At 47.8% G+C, this 19,030-nt stretch overlaps 1 protein-coding gene across 2 annotated transcripts in view; it reads left to right on the top strand.

The window, feature by feature from the left end:
* Positions 1–9,828: 9,828 nt before the first annotated feature.
* AGPAT4 (1-acylglycerol-3-phosphate O-acyltransferase 4) overlaps positions 9,829–19,030 on the top strand; it is an 89,770-nt gene continuing 80,568 nt past the window's right edge. The window contains exon 1 of one of the 2 annotated variants that reach the window (XM_075924573.1): positions 9,829–9,984. The gene's annotated coding sequence lies outside the window, so the exon portion shown is untranslated. Of the gene's footprint in view, positions 9,985–14,903; positions 17,371–19,030 lie in introns of those variants that run through there. The other variant, XM_075924572.1, reaches the window with a different exon arrangement.

Genomic DNA, 19,030 nt, shown 5'->3' with positions numbered 1-19,030 from the left:
TTCAATATCTAATCAATTTAGTTAGACATAGAGAAAAGATGAGGTCATTATTGTCAAAATATCAGACTTGGATGCTTTAGGCATTGGCACAGAAAATTACCTAAACTTTGCTCAAAGCAAAACATTCCTATTAGCTGATCGGGTTACTCTACTGTGTACATTTTACTTCAGTTCTTATATTAACAGTTATCACACGTTTTTATTTTTCAGTAAAATGTAGCATCAAAGCCACTCATGAATTGTGGCTACAGGCAGTCCCCGGGTTACATGGATCCGACTTACATCGGATCCCTACTTACAAACGGGGTGAGGCAACCCCGCACTAGCTGCTTCCCCCCAGCAGACCAGGGAGACGCGGAGCGGCTTTTCTTAGCAGACACCTCAGCTTGAGAATAAAGGACTGAGGGAAGTGAGGTGTGGGAGAATAAAACTGAGCTCTGGAGAAATGTTTGGCTGGAGTTTCCCCTACAATATGTACCAGTTCCGACTTACATACAAATTCAACTTAAGAACAAACCTACAGTCCCTATCTTGTACGTAACCCGGGGACTTCCTGTAGTTGATTTGCTCCCATCAGTTTTCACATGCAAAAGCTACCAAACCAATCATCTGATCCAAAAAGATGGGATCCAATTTTAAAACTTCAGAGTTTGAGGGTGTCCAGATCTCTCTTTAGGGCACTCAGTTACCAAGAACGGAGTGAGTTGCAAAATGTGAGACAGATCCAAGTTTTCCTATATACTAAGGGGTTTTACAATCCCTAGTATGTTGCAGGCACAGCTTTAGTAAGAAACCAACAACAAATCTCTCCCTAGGCCAGGAAAACTGGATATTTAAAGTATTCATGTAATTTATTTATATTTGCATATATAAAGGCAACATTTTTAGGCAAACAAGAGAACACACAAATACTAGGCCTAAACCTGCAAAGGGCAATTTAGGAGACTCTTTGAAAATATGATCCTCAATGTCTTATTAGCGTAAGAAACAACTTTCTATAAAAAGAATGTATGTACAGTAAACTTCTGATAATCCGGCACCTTTAGGACCCAGGGGGTGCCGGATTATGAGATATGCCGGACTATCAGAAGGGGGGGCTATGAGGGGTCTGGAGTGGGGTGGGAGGGGCCCCCCCTTACGATAGTCCGGCTCTGCCCCAGGCGTCCCTGATTCAGCCGCTGCTGGTCAGTTTCAGCAGCAGCTGAATCGGGGATGCCTGCAATAGAGCAGCTGGGGTGCTGCCGGGTTGGTCTCATAGCGCTGCCCCTCAGCGCTGCAGGACCAACCCGGCAGGACCCCAGCTGCTCTGCCCCAGGGGTGCCCGATTCAGCCGCTGCTGAAACAGATCAGCAGCTGATTCCAGGAAGCCCGGGGCAGAGCTGCTCTGCCTGGGGCTTCCTGGAATCAGCCGCTGATCTGTTTCTGCAGTAGCTGACGTGGGGACCCCTGGGGCAGAGCAGCTGGGGTCCTGCCGGGTTGGTCCTGCAGCGCTGAGGGGCAGCGCTATGAGACCAATCCTGCAGCACCCCAGCTGTTCTGCCCCAGGAGCCCGGATTCAGCCTGCTGGTGAAACTGACGCTGCTGGTCAGTTTCAGCAGCGGCTGAATCCCGACGCCTGAGGGAAAGCAGCTGGGGTGCTGCAGGGTTGGTCCCGTAGCGCCGCCCCTCAGCGCTGCGGGACCAACCAGACAGCACCCCAGCTGCTCTGCCCCAGGGGTCCCCAAGTCAGCCACTGCTGAAACAGATCAGCGGCTGATTCCAGGAAGCCCGGGGCAGAGCTGCTCTGCCCTGGGCTTCCTGGAATCAGCCGCTGATCTGTTTCAGCAGCGGCTGAATCCGGGACCCCTGGGCCAGAGCAGCTGGGGTCCTGCCAGGTTGGTCCCGCAGCGCCATCCTTTGGCGCCGCGGGACCAACCCGGCAGCACTCCAGCTGGTCTGCCCCAGGAGTCCCCAAGAGCAGATGGGGTGCTGCCGGGTTGGTCCCATGAGACCAATCCGGCAGCTCCCCAGCTGCTCTGCTCCCGGATTCCCCGATTCAGCTGCTGGTCAGTTTCAGCAGCAGCTGAATGGGGGAAGCCTATCCGGCTGCCCCAGCACTTCCGGGTTCCTGATGGTGCCGGACCATCAGGAGTCCCGGAGCATTGGATGCCGGACTAATGGAGTTTTACTGTACTTGTCACTGACTTGTACTTACAGATTTGTTACTAAAAATGAAACCACACTCAGAGGAAGAAACCCTTTGAAAAGATTTTTTTCTCCTATCTCCTCCAATTACCATCTGTCATTCATTCATATATATATATATATATATATATATATATATATATATATATATATATATATATATATATATGGACCTTGTTAAGGACTCAGGTGGACACCTACTCATTTAATATTATGCCTGTATTCAACACAGCTTTTCTGATATGCATAAAGAATAACTCATAACTCAGATACAGAAATAACTGTGTCCATGGGGAGTCTGACTTTAACAGGTCATTTCTGTTTGTGTGTACTGGGCACACAAAATAGGATAAAATAGCTAAAATATTATTAGCATGTGTTACATGTAGGTCTGGCCTACATTTAAAAAGATTAGTAATGGCCCTAGTATGGATGCAGCTATTCTAGTATAAAGGTGCCTTGCAATCAGTATAGCTTATTTTGGCACTTTTAAACTGATAGAATTATATCCCCAGTAGGCAATTTTACTGCTTTAACTGAACTAGAAGGTTTAAAGTTGCAAAACTTTCTAGTGTAGACAAGTCCTTAGGCTGTGGTTGAGCTTTTGAAAGCTGATCTGTAGGGCAATTATACCGAATATGTAGGCAGAGCTGGTTTCCAGCTGCCAGAACTAGGTAGTGGCATTTACAGTTTTTTATGAGGAGCTTGCTGAGGTAGATCAAAGAGCTATCACTATAAATTGAGTTATCAAATGGTAAGTGGGATCTTTGGCTTTGTGTATGGTTTTTATGAAGTCTTACCCTATGAAGTTCTGATCCTGACTGGAGTATTTGGATGTGACTCACTACAAGTAAATACATTTACAAACAATAAAGCTACATTGCAAAATGTTATTAATATTGCGAAGTGAAGCACTCAAAAGTTATGAAATGCCAAAGTTTGGGTTGATTGTGTAGTCTTAATTGGGTCCCATTTGTTCATTATGATATTCTTATTAAATTATCACATTTTTTCCACAGAATGTTTGCCTCTTTCAGTGTTCAGAGAGATGGTGTTTAGGGAATGAAGCAGCTGTTGGATATTTCTTTTTTATTCTTCTTTATTCCAAGTGTGGTCGTAGGCCATATTTACTTGATTCTATTCAAACCCTGTTCTGAATACAAAACTATTAAGAACGGCCATACTGGGCCAGACCAAAGGTCCATCTAGCCCAGTATCCTGTCTTTCAACAGTGGCCAATCCCAGATACCCCAGAGGGATGTTTTTATGACCTTTATTACAGTAGTATCTGAGAGCTTCACAAATATTAATGAATTTATCTTTACAACTTTCTTTAAAGGAAGGAAGTGTATTATTCCCATTTTGCAGATGGGGAACTGAGACATACAGAGATTACAACTAAACCTGCTAGTTTCTATTAATTTGGGACTCCTCAATGATTGAGTGCCAAACCTGAGATGTATGGGATTTGATTTTTCACAGGTGCTTAGCATGAACAGGTCACATTAACTTTAGTTATGCCTGTGAGGGCAGCAGAATTTCTGAAAATCAGACCCCAGGATCTCAGACTGGGCTCTCTGAAAATGAGGGACCCCCAATTAGAAAAAAGTTCAGTTTCAGTGACTTGTCCAGCATCATGTGGGACCCTCTGGCAAAGTTAGAATCCAGTTGTCCACAACAGTTTTGAGCTGATTTAACCATAAGAGTATCCTTGTTCTTCCTGAAATTCCCAGATTAATTCTCTACACACATCCTGACTTTTGCAAAGATTGAAGAAAGGGATTTACAGATAACAGCCTCCTTCACTACACAGCCCTGATTCATTCACTGGCTATCCTGTGCATGAATGAATCAGAAGTTATGGAAAAGCATTTCTTTGTGTAGAAAGGAGTCCAGCAATTCAGCAGTGATGGGTTTTTGCAGTCCCTCATACCACACTTTTTCACTTTATGGGTTCTGACCCAAAATTGAGTTTCCAGAACTTATCAAAGGAGTTGGTGGGAGACCTGGAAGGGATCAGGAAGGGTCAGACTGCTGGGTCTTGTCCCTTGGGGGAAAAGGTTGGGGATTAGGTCCTACCCAAGGAGGGAAGATCCTTAGAAGGGAGGGTTGAAGAGTGCACCCTTCAGGGGTGGCTTCAGGGCCTAGGGCTGGCTGGGCTTGGCTCTCTACTTCAGGAGTTTCTACCTGGTGCTCTGAGTTGCAGTGCCACTCAGGTTTGGACCACATGGCCCTCTGTCATCATGATAAGGGACCAGATGGACCAAATTGGAGTGAATGGTGCAGTGCCCACCTGCACCTGGTTATAACATCCTTGCCAGGTCACACTAATTTGGTCTGGCCAGCCCTCAGATGTCTCAATGCCTGGACTGGGGAGCTACATGCCTGCTTCTATGTAGGATGCACTTATTTAGTATTTATCACAGTAATGTGTGCATGGCTAAGATATTTAGTAAGCTAGATTGCTTTTGCACTAAAGCAATTTACGGGGGCACCATTAGCCATTGATGTTCACAAACAGGTCCTGAGCCCCAAAGGGTTGAGAACCATTGCCCCACACTCAGAAGGCAGATTGGCAAGGCTGACTCTCCAGAAAACTTCTCCCATTTACAAGCCCCTCCAGATTTTTCTCTGCCTGCAAAGGAGCAGCAGGCTAAGAGTCAGGTCCCTCTGATGACCCATCATCTGATTGATTTCCTTTCTTTATTTCTAGGTCTTGTTTTCCTCAGCTTTTGACTTTTTTAGGACAGGACTACTGGCCAATAGTAAAGCTATTTAAATGTACCCTATGGGACTCTAGGCAACTGTGGGAGTTTCTACCAAACTCTCCCTCAAATCAGCCTCGGGCAATAGCAGAAAAAGCAAGATGGGAAAGGGTGGGATCTGTACCTAGAGATTAACCCATCAGCACCCCTGCTGCCCCTTTCCAGGCTGACTCCGTCATGCAGGAATTTACTGCAGCTCCCCATCCAGGTGCTGTCAACCAAGCTCTGGCTGGTTTCATTCGGGTCCTAGTAAAAGAGCGAACCCCACAGTCGCATGAAGGAGCAATGGAAGCTCTAGCCATCCAATTGCCTGATCAGGTTTGGCACTAATGACCTCCATCCTGACAGCCACCCAGCAGGGCCAAACATGACAGTTCACAGGGTCCTAACGCTGCTTGCTTAATTGTAGCCCCAGAACTCCATGCCTCCATTCCTGTCACGATGGAGTGCTAAATCTAAGTGGGGCTACGTCTACACGGCTTCCTGCTTATGCAAAAGCCTATGCAAACGAAGTGTGGATTAGCATATTAGAGGCCGTTTTTGCACAAGAGGCTTTTGCACAAAAAGGAGCCATCTACACAGCTCCTTTTTGTGCAAAAAACCCCTCTTGTGCAAGAGCCGTTCTTCCTCATTTTTTCAGGCAGAATGGCTCTTGCATAAGAGGGGGGTTTTGTGCAAAAGCAGCCCCTAATTAATTATGCAAATGATGTGAGGCAATATGCTAATCTGTGCTTCATTTGCATAGGCTTTTGCACAAGAAGGAAGCAGTATAGATGTATGGTAGCGGGTCAGCTAGTGCTGTTCCTCCTCCACAGTGATGTGGATCCAGTCTAGCACTCATTCCTGAATCAAACCAGCTGGAATGTAGTTAGGGGTCCCCACCAATTGGATTTGCACATTCCTATATTGCCTACCCCTCAATCTGACTCTGTCTGTACTCGGCTCAGCACCTTTGGCCGACTGTATCAAAGGTGGAAAAGTGTTCCTTTTGCTTTCCTTGTGTGGTGCTGCTGTGATTAGAAAGCAGGCTGCCAGCCTCCTTCAGCAGGTGGCTGTGAATAAAAGAAAGGCCAAGAAAGTCAAGCTGCTGAAAAATGGGACCGACCAATATAATGGGGCTCAGTCTGCAGCCTGGGCCCTGTCTTTGGCAAAACTGTGGAAACCCCAGGAGCCCCCGTCAGCAGAATCAACACACTTTAAACTCCCCAAACTCCCATCACTTTCCCTCTTCCTGACAAAGCACTGCCATGGGGGGCTTACCTGCCAGTGTGCATGCTACAGTCAGAGCGCCTCCTTCATTCCTTAGGGGTCCCAAAAGAAATCAGCATCCCGCTAATGCTCCCTCTTTTGTCATAGCAGGGTCACAGTGGCTATTTTTGAGCTAGAATCACATTCCCCAGGCTGCCTTTTTAAAATGACTCTGGGCACTTTCACCTCAGCAGCTATCTTACAGTCCTCCCAAAGGAAGAAAAAAAAACCAGGACACATGATAAATGCAGGCATACAGGTTATTTCTTATCTCCTTTGCTCTCCTCTTGTCTGGATGTCAGGTGAGGCAGGGAAAAGGACTAAAAATGTAGCGCTAGATCTGCAAGCAGGTGTAGGAAAAACAACTCATCCGATGACCTGTTTTCTCCATCACCACCACCTCTTTCTCCTCTCCATATGAGGTGACCAGACACAAGGGAATACATAAGGGTAGCCAACATAGGCACGAGTGTTTTGCCTTGGACTCTCATGGCTTCAAATTGTCAGCCTTCTGTCCATCTAGTCTTCCTTTGTGGAGTTAGTGTCACTAATGCAGACATAAAGCTAAGAAATCCTTTATGTCTAGACCAGGATGGACAATAATTTTTTACCGGGAGCCATTTCAGAAATTTTTGAAATGGCCCTGGGTCACACCCGAAGGGGCAGGGCCAGGACACTTGCCTGCTTCCCCACCCACAGACCATGATTGGTCTGGTGGTGGGGGAGTGAGTGAAGTCTCCGCCTCCGAGGTTTCCCCTAGGCGCCCGTGCCTCTGGCAATGGGAGGAGACTTTTCGTGCTCCCCCTTCTGCACCCATGAAAATCAGGGCTTGGATGGGAGGGGTGCACATGAAATCTCCTCCCGCCCTGCCAGGAGCACATGGTGCTTTTAAGTGCCACATGCTCCTTGCAGGACAGGGGCAGGGCAGAGGAAACTCCATGTGCTTCCCCCTGCCCCCTGGCCTTGACTGCCCTGGGGGCAGGGAAGCAGCAGTGCCTCCGTGGGCAGGATCGACCTGCAGAGGCCCTTTTGCCCACCCCTGGTCTAGACACTTCTCCTTAGAACAGGGGAGTATTCTTTCAAAATCCAAAGTAGAGGAAACCCAAGATGTTCACCAAGAATTCTTGTTCTCGGAACTGTTTTCCCACGTATATTTTGAGAAGAACAGTTCCTTTCTTGCTATCTCCCTAAGCATTCAGTCAAAAAGAATGCAGTGTGAATGAAGGGGAAGTCAAATGGACAGGCAACACATGAGAATAGTTTCCAAAAGTCTGTAAAAATCACCTCTATGTTCCCATCCCAGCTGTCCTGCTTAAGGCTGCAAAGGTGAAATGAGAAAATCCAATGAAGGCCAAGCATCCGATCAAATGAGCCAAAAAATTCAGTAACATCCATCAGTCACACTGCTTTTCCTCAAATGGATGCAGCCTCATCAGCCCATGTTAAGGACACTGTCCTTGCTGTCAAAAGATATCTTTGACAAAAGGGTGGAATCAGCCCTCTGCAGGATCTACGGAAATGCCTCAGAGCTTCGGTATTTGCTGCTGCTGCTTCTTTTTCTTTTTTCTTTTTTCTTTTTTTTTTGCCACAGCAGCACTTGCTTATGCTGCATCTCTGCTCTCTGACATCCCCCCAAAAAGTGAAAAGAGCCAAGAGTTGGAGTCTTCTTATGGATAATGTCTAATACATCACAAGATTAGTGGACTCAAAGGTTCCAGGCCCTCCGCGGCAGGATCTATTAGATGGAAAATTTCTAGTCATATAAAACCAAGTGGAAAGTGTCTCCAACCCAGATTAAAGGCCAGTCCATGAAGTCACTGGCAGTCTTCATGGGCTAACAGATCCAATAGTCCATGTGAACAAATTTGCAGGGCTGCAGCTTGGCCATCTCTGCATATGTTCCCTAAATTGTGTAAGAATGATAAACCTCAGTAAGATGAAGGAGGGTTCTGCATGATGTAGCTCACTTGTAGTCCACCCAACAATTAGTTACTGGAAGTAAGGGTGGGTACTGGTACAAAAATCCTATTGCTACTGAATTTATAGACCCATCCTCCACCGTAAGAATGAGTAAATGATCTCCTCTGAATATTTATGTTCTGGTAGGAGGATGGGTCCATAAATTCATCCCATCTTGTGCTTTTCATTTTCTTCTATTGGGAGGTTGATTTTCGATAGTAATGCGGGATTTTTTTTCTTTAGGGAGAGTTGATGGGAAAATGTTCGTATACTTAATCTACTGAAGGCAGGTTACTACTTGTTGCTCTTGGGCAGTGCTGTTATTTTTAATGCAAGGTTTTATTCATATATGACAGTTAATGGAATCAATTCTCCAGCATGGCTCTTCAGTGGGAGGTGTTGTTTGGAGAGTCAGCCCTAGACAATCAAAAATGTTTGTCTCTACTTCCTGCGGTATGGGAGACTGAAAAATCCATCCATAGGGAGTTTAGAGACTTATTCTCCTACCTGAAAGATAATTTTCAGGTGAGTGAGGTAAATTTTCTAGCTGTGATCCTGTAATTAAAGACTGTATTATGTGTTTTACAGTTTGAGCTCATGGTGTTTGGAACTCTGCAGTGATGGTTAATCGTGCTTTGCTTTTGCATGTTACCATTTTGCTGTGCTCTTGGTATTTCTCATTGTGTTCATTCATAAAATCTGCTTTCCACTCAACAGTCAAAGACTCTCAGTAAATGTTTTGGTTCCACAGATGGTGAATATTGTGTGTCAGAATATTCAGTATTTGGAAACCTGCCATCTGAATATTTTTGTTATCCCCAGATTAGTTTAGTCTCCCCCATTTTTTAACTAATAGGCATTCTGGGGGTTTCCTCCCCGATATCTCTGTTGGACATCATGTGTGTCCTATAAGATGTTTATATTGATCATATGGCCATTTGGTCAGTCTGTCTCAGATTCACTCATTATAAAACATTAGCTCCTTTAGGGTTCTTCATGGCACCAAACATTTATGCCACCAGAATTCTTATTGGATTAAGCGCTCAATTCCTATGTTCTAGCTCTAACACAAAGCCTCTAATCAGCATGTGAGGATGCAACAAGTACAGTATGACTAGAAGCAATTGTTCTCTTTAAAAAAATGCCCAGTGTGCTAAAAAAGTAAAATGGTATCAGATCAGCTATGCTTATACTTAAAATATCATATTAAAAAAAGTCTTAGCCACCTGTATATTTGTTTTTCTGCCTCAATTGTTGCAACTCCTGTGCTCCTTAGTAACTTGAAGGAAAAGATGCTGTTATTGCTTTGCATAATGCACATTGATCATATTCCTTTTCAATTAATAATGATCTAATTTAGCCAAGGTATTTAGGGCATGACACTAAAACCACTGCTAGCACAGGAAGAAAGATGAAGCTTTCTCTGTAAATGGAAGCAACAGGATCAAGAGAGCTAGAATAAAAATGATATACAATAGGCTATTGTTTGCATTTCAGCGGGAGGTTTCTGTGACAGTATTTTCAAACGTAAACCACTTCCTTCTACTACTTGGTGGGGAAGGGGGTGAGTCATAGATAGTACACCAGTAAGTAGCCATCTCGTCCATACTGCTGAATTGTAGCTTTAAAAGGAAGTGACATGTGGTAGGGAGAAACGTCAGCTCAGAGCCACTTTTTTTTAAGGTACCACCCCAGGGTGGAGTCTGGCTTTCTTTCCAGTGTTGGCTGACTTACAGGCAGCTTATGCAAACTAGTGGCAACTAGAGTCTCTCTTTCCCTTTCTGTCTCTGATTTCTAAGCACATATGTCAAGGTCTGGCAGGCACAAGGTATGTGATATGATATTATTCATGCTACCTCCAAAGAACTTTACATTTTCAGAAGTATTCTTCTTTACTTGGCTTGATTTAAAAAAAAAAAAGACATTGAGTGCAGAGAATCAAAGGACAGAAAGAAGCAGGCTACAATGAGGTGTGTGTTTATGTGAGCAGCGTGTGGTAGAGGCGAGCATCAGGTTTGCAGGCTTATAGGAAAGGACTGCTCTGATTATTTTTCCTTTTTCTTCATTTGTGTAGTACCTTAGTTTTAGGAGGGGCGGGGTTAGTACATTTAATCATTTTACTTGGAAAAGAATGGGGTCAACGAGAATTTTCCTGTTGCATGTTGGCTTCCTTTGTGTCATGCAACATGCTTTTTCTTTTCTTCACAGTGTTTCCATGGAAACTACAAATACCATGGACTGTGTCCTAAATATAAATATCTCTCTTTCTTTCACAGTTGTGCATTTGTTGCATGATTTGGAGTGATAGTTACTAGGATGCAGCACACATTTGTTTCCTCTCCACTTTCATTTTGGTTTTCCCCTATCACAATAGAGGAGGTTAGAGGAGGGGGGAGGGTAGGGGAGGGATAGAGTTGCCTTGGAAACAGACATTTGTGACCATCTATTTACTGTGCTTTCATGAAGATGCTTTCTACATCAAGAGGGCTGTATCGTGTCTAAATAATTAGTGGTTTGAATGAAACATAGGTATGTATTGAAATAAATGCATTGTATTCATTTCACATTGTACTTAGAAGAATTCCATAACCTCTACAACCTGAGAGCAACGTGAAGAAGAGACTGTGTGCTTAGTACTGAATTTTTGTTTTAAAGTTTTGGTTGGCTTTTTTGTTTGTTTGAAAGCTCTGGTTTTCTTTCTAAATGAATATGTTCAACCTGTCAACAATAATATAAGTAGATCCACTTAGCCTGCACAACTTTGCATTTGTTAGTCCAAATCTTTAAACTATAGAGCATTGTTCAGCTGTGAAATGATCCAAAAGAGGATTTGATTCAACAAGTAAGCGTTTACCCATGTGTGTACAAAACAGTAAATGAGGATTTGTTTCATTCTGACCAGAACATTCTCTTCTGTGCATTTGTTTTTGTCTCATCCCATATTTATTTGTCTTGCATTTCCAAGACCTGTACATGCTTAATAAGATGATATTTGCACCTCTGATAACTGTGGTACAACTAATGCGGCAGTTATATCAAGGGAATATAATCAGTCACCCCAAAATGAACACGAGTTGCAAAATAAATAAACAAATATTTTTTTTAAATGTATTGAACAGACCAAGACCCCAAATCTCTTTTCTTTGATACCAGAGAAAGCCCATTGACTTTCATGTGCTTAGTCCATTGTAAATGAGAGGAAAACTTGGGTTTGGGTTCATATGAGTTCTCTGTGTATTCCTGACTTTGAAATGAAAAGTGTTTTACTAAGGTTCAAAATCATGCTATGTTTTTTTCTAATTTCTTTAAAATTTAGTGTAAGTGTACACTTACATTGTTATTACAATTTCAAAAATGCAATTAAATATACACAAAAAGTGAAACTTACGGGTTTAGTGCTCTGCAAAAAGTGGCACACAATCTTTAGTAACCCTCTATGTATGGGAACAGGTTGGAATTTGACCACTGGGTCATAGGGGATATCACATTGTAAAATAGTCAGTTATCTGGCCAGAGAAAAAAATACTGCATTTGCCTGGTGGGTGGCATTGCTTTTGTGAATATACAGCTTAGCTAAAATTATTATCCAGCTTTTTAATAAAAACTAGTAGCTGGTAATTTTATGTGTTTTATTTTTTAAAGCCAAAAATGCTGAGAACCTAAAAATGTCAGGGTAACAGACTGTGAATCCAATTCATCCTGCTAATATTCTGAATAAAAATAGGGTAAAGAACTTGTAAGCTGTGCATTTAATGGTTTGCATACCTTCACACTGGGTCCACAGATAAGCTAGGCTTCATGTTTGGGTTATTCTGGTTTGTGTTGAGAGACTTGTGGGCTATGTCTACACTGGCGGGTTATTGCGCAACTTTGGCCATTCTTGCGCAAGAATCTGCAGAGCGTCTACACTGCCTGCCTGCTCTTGTGCAAGAAAATGTACAGTATGGTGTGCTAAGAGAGAACGCAATGCGCACGAGTTACGCTGTTTTCTAACAGGTGTAAGCTCTCTTGCGCAGGCACTCTTGCACAAGAGGGCAGTGTGGATGTGCAGCGGAGCCGTGTGCCACGTGCAGCCCTTGGAGCTGCCAAAGGGAGCGATGGCTGCTGCTGAACAACAGCCAGGTCCCTCAGGCCCCACCCAGGAGCCACCCCAGAGCACCCAGCAGGCCCACAGGGGAACCAAGCGGCGGGCTCCATGCTGGGGCAACGCCGAGGTCCAGGAGGAGGCCCTCCATAATCCCAAATCCAGGAGGAGAAACACAGACATATTTGCCTGCATGGCCCAGGCATTAGCCGCACAAGGACACCCGGCCCAGACCCTGGAACAGGTCCAGGCCAAGGTGAAAGACCTGCGGCTCAGCTACGTGCAGGCCAGCGAGAGTGGGGGCGGCAGAGCCACTTGCTTGCTCCCACTACCACCACCTGCACAGTATCCTGGCCTACAAGGGGGCCGAGACCCTGGAGGCCATGGTGGACTCAGCCCTGGCCACCCCAGTGGTCCGGCCAACAGATGCAGAGGAGGAGGAGGAAGAGGAGGAGGACAGCAGCCAGAGCCCACCAGCCCGGCACAGCAGCCACCATGTGTCACGGGTCTCCTCGGAGATTGGCGAGGGATCATCTGGTGAGTGTCACAGCTGCCACTCACAAGTGTGCAGGGGGCAGGGGAGCCATGGGGTGGGGGAGAGGGCACATGACACAGCCTGGCCGGATGCTGTGCAGCAGCACACAGCATGTGCAACCTTGTGCAGCCAGACCAAGTGGCACGCGAACACAGCAGCCAGCCCCAGCACACGCCTGGGACCCCAGGGCGGGGATCCAGCTGGGAGCAGCCCAGCCCTAAGGGCGCAGGGCGGACACCACGCAGCCAAGGGGCTGCACACAGTACTAATCCATGGCCACCTACTGGACACAGTAGCTGCCCCAGGGGAAGGCACAACAGGCCCCCCCCACCACATGTGGCCCAGCCCACCTCAGGCCACCCCTGCTGCTCCTAGGGGAATCCCTCCCACGCCAGTCTTGCCTGGGGACACGTGCAGGGGCATGAGGAGGGCACAGGGTGCCCGGAACACCATAGAGCAGGGGTCACTGACGATCTCGCTCTCATCTGCTTCCTCTGCAGCAGGACCCCCTGCCAGCAAGGCACCTTCCAGCCCCATCCTGCCGGCAGAGAGGAGCCAGGGCCCATCGCAGCAAACCCAGGACCGCCACCACTTTCTCCGCTGCCACGTCTGCGCCATCGAGTGCATGGAGCACTCACTCGTGAACAAAATACGTGCCGACGAGGAGTGGTGGGAGTGGGTATGGGGCCAGTACATTGAGCGCTGTGACCACTTGTACGCCCACCTGGGCACCATTGCGGAGCACCTGGGCCCTGCGACGCAGCACAATGTGGCCAGGCCCTCTCCTGTTGCCCCCCCCCGCCTTGCCCAGCCCTCCCCCCCGCTTCCTCCCCGATGTACCCATGCCCCGTCCTGCAGCCCCCCAACATCGGCACCTCTTGGTGCAGCCTGTCCCGACCCGGCACAAGGGGCAGAGATGCCCCCACACCCATGAGGCCCTCCCAGTTCAGGGCCTCCTCCTCCCTCCTCTCAGTGCACCCCCTTCCCTTTGTAAATAAAAGTGCATTATATAAAGCAAGTGCATTTTATTTATTGGGAGGTGAGGGAAGGGGTGGTGATGGGAGTGGGGAAATGGGGGCATCCCTGAAGTCAGAGGTGCAGGGGCAGCCTATTGTGGGGCCTGGTTCAGCATCACCCGGAGAGCTTTCCGGACCCGCACCCCGTGGCGGTTGGTCTGCCGGGTTGCAGACGTCTGAGGCTGCTGGTAGGCCTGGCCCCCACCTGCCACCCACCCTAAGGAGGAAGGCCTCCCTCTTCCCCTCAGTAATATTATGCAACATGCAGCATTCTGAGCTGACCTCCGGGATGTGCTGCACCCCCATGTCCAGGCGGGTCAGGCGGCACCTGAACCATGCCTTCAGACACCCGAAGGCGAACTCCACAGGGTTGCGGGCCTGGTCCAGGTGGGCATTGAAGGTGGCCTGGCTGTGGTCCAGTTGGCTGGTGTATGGCCGCATCAGCCAGGCTATGAGGGGGTAGGCCGCATCACCCAAGATGCAGACCGACAATGGTGGAAGTAGGTGCCCACCTCCAGCCTGTGGCACAGGCCTGAGTGCCTGAAGATGCGAGCGTCGTGGGCCCAGCCGGACCGCCCCACGTATGTGTCCTGGAACCAGCCCTGGTGGTCCACGAGCACCTGGAGCACCACCAAGCAGTAGCCCTTCCGGTTTATGAACTGGGCCACTTGGTGCTTTGGCACCCAGATGGGGATGTGGGTCCCATCTACAGCTCCCCCACAGTTCGGGAACCCGAGGCTGGCGAAGCCGGCAATGGTGGCATCCAGGTCATGGAGGCAGATCACCCTCTGGAGCAGCACATCATTGATGGCGTTGACGACCTGCAGAGGGGCACATGGGAGCACAGGGGGTGCATGGAATGAGACACAGTGCATACATGGGCCCCTGGGGTGTGCTCACCCTCCCTTTGATGGCCCCTCCCCCCACGCAGGCCAGCGCCCTCTGCCCTCCAGGGTTTTACCACAACACCAGTGGGGCTGTGTGCAGGAGGGACAGCATGACCCCCTTGGTATGGGGCTTCCCCCTGCCCCTACAGCCTCCCCCCACCTGGTCTGGCCCCTTCCCTCCCCCAGGACAAGCCCATGGTCCACAGAGGTCCTTACCTGCTGGACAATTACACCGAAGGTGGACCTGCCCACCCCAAACTGGTTCACCACAGAGCAGTAGCTGTATGGGGTGAACAGTTTCCACAGGGCAATCGCAACCCTCTTCTCCACGGGGATGGCGGGGCACAGGCGGGTGTCCTGCCTCCAGAGTGCAGGGGCGAGCCAGGTACAGAGCTCATGAAATGTCCCCCTGTGCATCCTAAAGTTCTGCACCCAGTGCTGGTTGCCCCATTGTCCCAGCACCAGTCCCCACTGGTGTTGTGGCTCCACAGGTGTCTGTCGGTGGTGGGGCGAGGGTGCCTGAGTGCAGCTGTTGCATGCATCTGATCGAGGATGTGTTGCCCGGTCTCCAGTTCCTGCTGAAGCAGTGTGGGTCCTTGCAGAAGGACCTCCACAGCCTCAATTATGGGCATGATGGGACATTGCTGGATGGCATCCTCCTACAGCTCCATGTCTGTGAGCAAGGCAGAAATGGTGCCCAGGGGCACTTGCTCAGAGGCTGAGTTGGAGGGCACGGCTGTGTGTCTGGATGCCTCAATGAGGTGCCTCTGCACGCAGCCGCAGGGAAACTGCCATCCAGGGGTCCCTTTAAGTGCGTTACCCAGCAGGGGTCCGGTGCGCGCCCACAGACGCCGCTGGTGACCTTTAGACATGGCCAAAGTGGTTCCAGGCCCAAGTTATTGCGTAATGGTGTCCCGCCAGTGTGCACGCTTTCTTGCTCAAGAGCTCAGCGTTCTTGTGCTGCGTTCTGGCCAGTGTGGATGCTCTCTTGCGCAAGAGATCTTGCTCAATAACTTGCCAGTGTAGATATAGCCATGGTGTTTTGTGTGGATGGCAGTTCAGCCAAGTAATCCACCATCTGTGTCGTCTCCTTCATACAACGAATGAAAATGATGCATGCAAATTAACTCTAGGGTGATTAGTGACTTGTTGACTTATCTCTGATATCACAATGGTCTAAGACTCTTGGCATGACAGATACCATGACTTACTGTAGCTGTACACCTCATGGGAGTAAAAATCAGAATGGCTGAGAATTTTTTTTAAAGAGTGGATGGTAACAGACTATGAAACCCAGTGATGATCCAGCCTGCTGCTAGTCTCCACAAAAAGAGCTCTCAACCAAGCTTTTATAGCTCCTTTAATTGCTTCAAATTGACTGATAGACATTCTGGGCTTCAAAGGAACATTTAGAATATCATTATAGATTAGTTTTCCATCCATAGAATCTCCAAGTATTTCATAAAATAAGACATAGGAGGTTGTATTTTTCAGGTGTGGAAACTGAGGCACAAAAAGATGACGTTACTTGTCCAGTGTATCCAGAGGAGATCAGAAGCAGTCAGTAAACAAGTTTTCTGATTCCCAGTTCACTACCTTATCAACTATATGATATCACACTCTTCCAGTGTATTTTGCAGGCTACTAGATGTAGAATTCATTCTTGGCAATCATATTTGTTTGTATCATAGCCACAAGGTCCCATTCAGCAACAAATATATGTCTAGGTGGGGCCTCTTTTTCCACTATACTGTGCAAAAAGCAGGAGTTCCAGTAGAATTAACCTGGCTATTTGCTTAAAAGAAATGGCATTCGATGGTGGAGACAGTTGGGTAGTCTCTTATCTCTGATGAAGGGCAGCTGATTTTAGGGTGGGGGCTCGCCTCCTTATGGTCACATGACAGAAATGTTGGGTGTGGAAGCTCCCTCTGCATCTTATACTTGAGGTCACTGTTCTCCAGGCATGGTGGTACTCTTCGTTATTACAGGAGCTGCCTGTTCTGATTTTCCTTTGGTTATACTCATAACTCAGAAAGGTTTTTTTTCAGGTGGGAGACAGTCTTCAGGCCTCTTTTTAGATGACTTTCAATCAGGAAGGGACAAACTTACCTCCTGCTGAGCTGTCAGGGAAGAATTGAGCATGATCACTGCCTCCTGCAATGCTTTCAATCAAGGGGAAACAGGCCCCCATCCTGCTCTCTGCTCTAGGGGTGAAGACAAAGCTTGGCTTTTGCAGCCTGTGGTCAGACGGAAGCATGTTAGGTGGCAAGCTTTACAGTTTGGGAGGTTCACATAGCTTGTAGAGTGCTGCTCACACTGAGGTAAACTAGGCTGGCACAAGGCCCTTAAATAGGGTCTGGTTATTGTGTGAAAACTGTATCCCCCTTGGAAATAGAAATACCTATGTGGAGTGACTCATTGTCTCTCAGTTGTGTCAGGCCACTTTAAATGTCTCTGTGCAATACAGGTTGTGGTGTCATAGTAGGGTAGGGATTCTGTCATAGAGAACTTTTATGACAATCACATGGTTGGCCTGGCCCTGCTGTGAGGAGAAGGGTGCAGTATCACATGATGAGCCCTGATTTTACTGCTTGACATTGGAGGCAAGATAGAACAATGTGTGCAGCACTCTCTGAGGAGGTTTCCTAATGCTGGAGGACACCGTACCAGCCCTCCTGGCTCAGCCCCTGAGGTCAGCATAACGAAGTCATTCATTATATTATACACACATGCTACCATGCTTTACATCCCTCCCCGCCGCCACCATACACACACAGAGCTAGGACTAACTAGTGTAACAGCTTCAGGTTCAAAAACATTTGTCTTCTGCCACCTGAGGCAAGGCGACCTTCCCTTACTTTTGTATACCTTTTACTCTTCCTTTGTCAGCACCAAGAGTGCAACATCAGCACACACCAGCCAGTATTTGCATTAGGTCTCAAATTCATGGCCTACGGGCCAGCTGTGGTGTGAGCAGGGGCTGGCAAGTGAGTCCCTGCATCCCTGGGACTGTGTATGTCTATACGCATCCCCCAAATCCAGCCCCTGCTCTGCTCCAATCCTGCCCTGCTTCCCTCTCCCTCCTTCCCCCCAATCGCATCCCTTCCCTCAAGCCCCCTCCCTCAAAGGATCTGGCCTTGGAGGTTACTAGAGGCCTGGCACAGGCTATCAGCAGATGTTGAGCGCTTCCCCCTGCCATGGCCGGAGCTGCAGGGAAGCAGAGCATTGTAGCAGCCTCTGCTCTGCTGCGCTGCCATCTCCCAGGCCACCCCGCTCACTCTGCTTCACTACATCAGTGGGAAGTGAAGTGCCCCAGCCCCAGTGCAGGCTGGCTTGGGAGGTGGCTGTGGCGCAGAGCAGGCTGCTGTGTAACTCCACGTCCTCATGTCTCCGGCTACCGCGGTGTGTGTGTTGGGGGGGGTGGAGGGTGCCCCTGCTGCCGGCCACAGGAACATGTGGGCAATGGTACAGCGCAAGCAGCCAGAAACTGCTGTAGCCCCCACTGCCCTACCAGCAGTAGTGCTGGAGTCTGCAGGAGTATTAAATCACCCAGGGGCAGCTGGGGGACACATGGGATAGAGGGGGGAGGAAAAGACATGGGCTAAAAGGCAGGCCCAGTGTCTCACTAGAAGGATTTGAGGACTGGCACTAGCCCTAAGGTAAATTCAATTTGAGACCGCTCCATTAGATTAGAGACTTGTGTTGGGCACCTAGCCTCCTTCATCAGTAACATACTGATAAACAACTAGAATTTCCTGACTTCAGTGAGCAGGGTCCTGGAGACAGCACTGTCTATTTGGGTTTTCTCTCTTGGCTGAGTTGTATTTTTACTGTTCCTCCTATATGAGATAACTAGAATCATAGAATACTAGGACTGGAAGGGATCTTGAGAGGTCATCAAGTCCAGTCCCCTGCCCTCATGGCAGGATCAAATACTGTCTAGACCATCCCTGATAGACATTTATCTAACCTACTCTTAAATATCTCCAGAGATGGGGATTCCACAACCTCCCTGGGCAATTTATTCCAGTGTTTGACCACCCTGACAGTTAGGAACTTTTTCCTAACGTCCAACCTAAACCTCCCTTGCTGCAGTTTAAGCCCATTGCTTCTTGTTCTATCCTCAGAGGCCAAGATGAACAAGTTTTCTCCCTCCTCCTTATGACACCCTTTTAGATATCTGAAAACTGCTATCATGTCCCCCCTCAATCTTCTCTTTTCTAAACTAAACAAACCCAATTCCTTCAGCCTTCCTTCAAAGGTCATGTTCTCTAGACCTTTAATAATTCTCGTTGCTCTTCTCTGGACCCTCTCCAATTTTTCCACATCTTTCTTGAAATGTGGTGTCTGGA

The sequence above is a fragment of the Pelodiscus sinensis genome, chromosome 3, assembly GCF_049634645.1.
Source record: "Pelodiscus sinensis isolate JC-2024 chromosome 3, ASM4963464v1, whole genome shotgun sequence".
NCBI classification, from domain to species: Eukaryota; Metazoa; Chordata; order Testudines; family Trionychidae; genus Pelodiscus; species Pelodiscus sinensis.
This window is presented reverse-complemented; position numbering and strand designations above follow the sequence as displayed.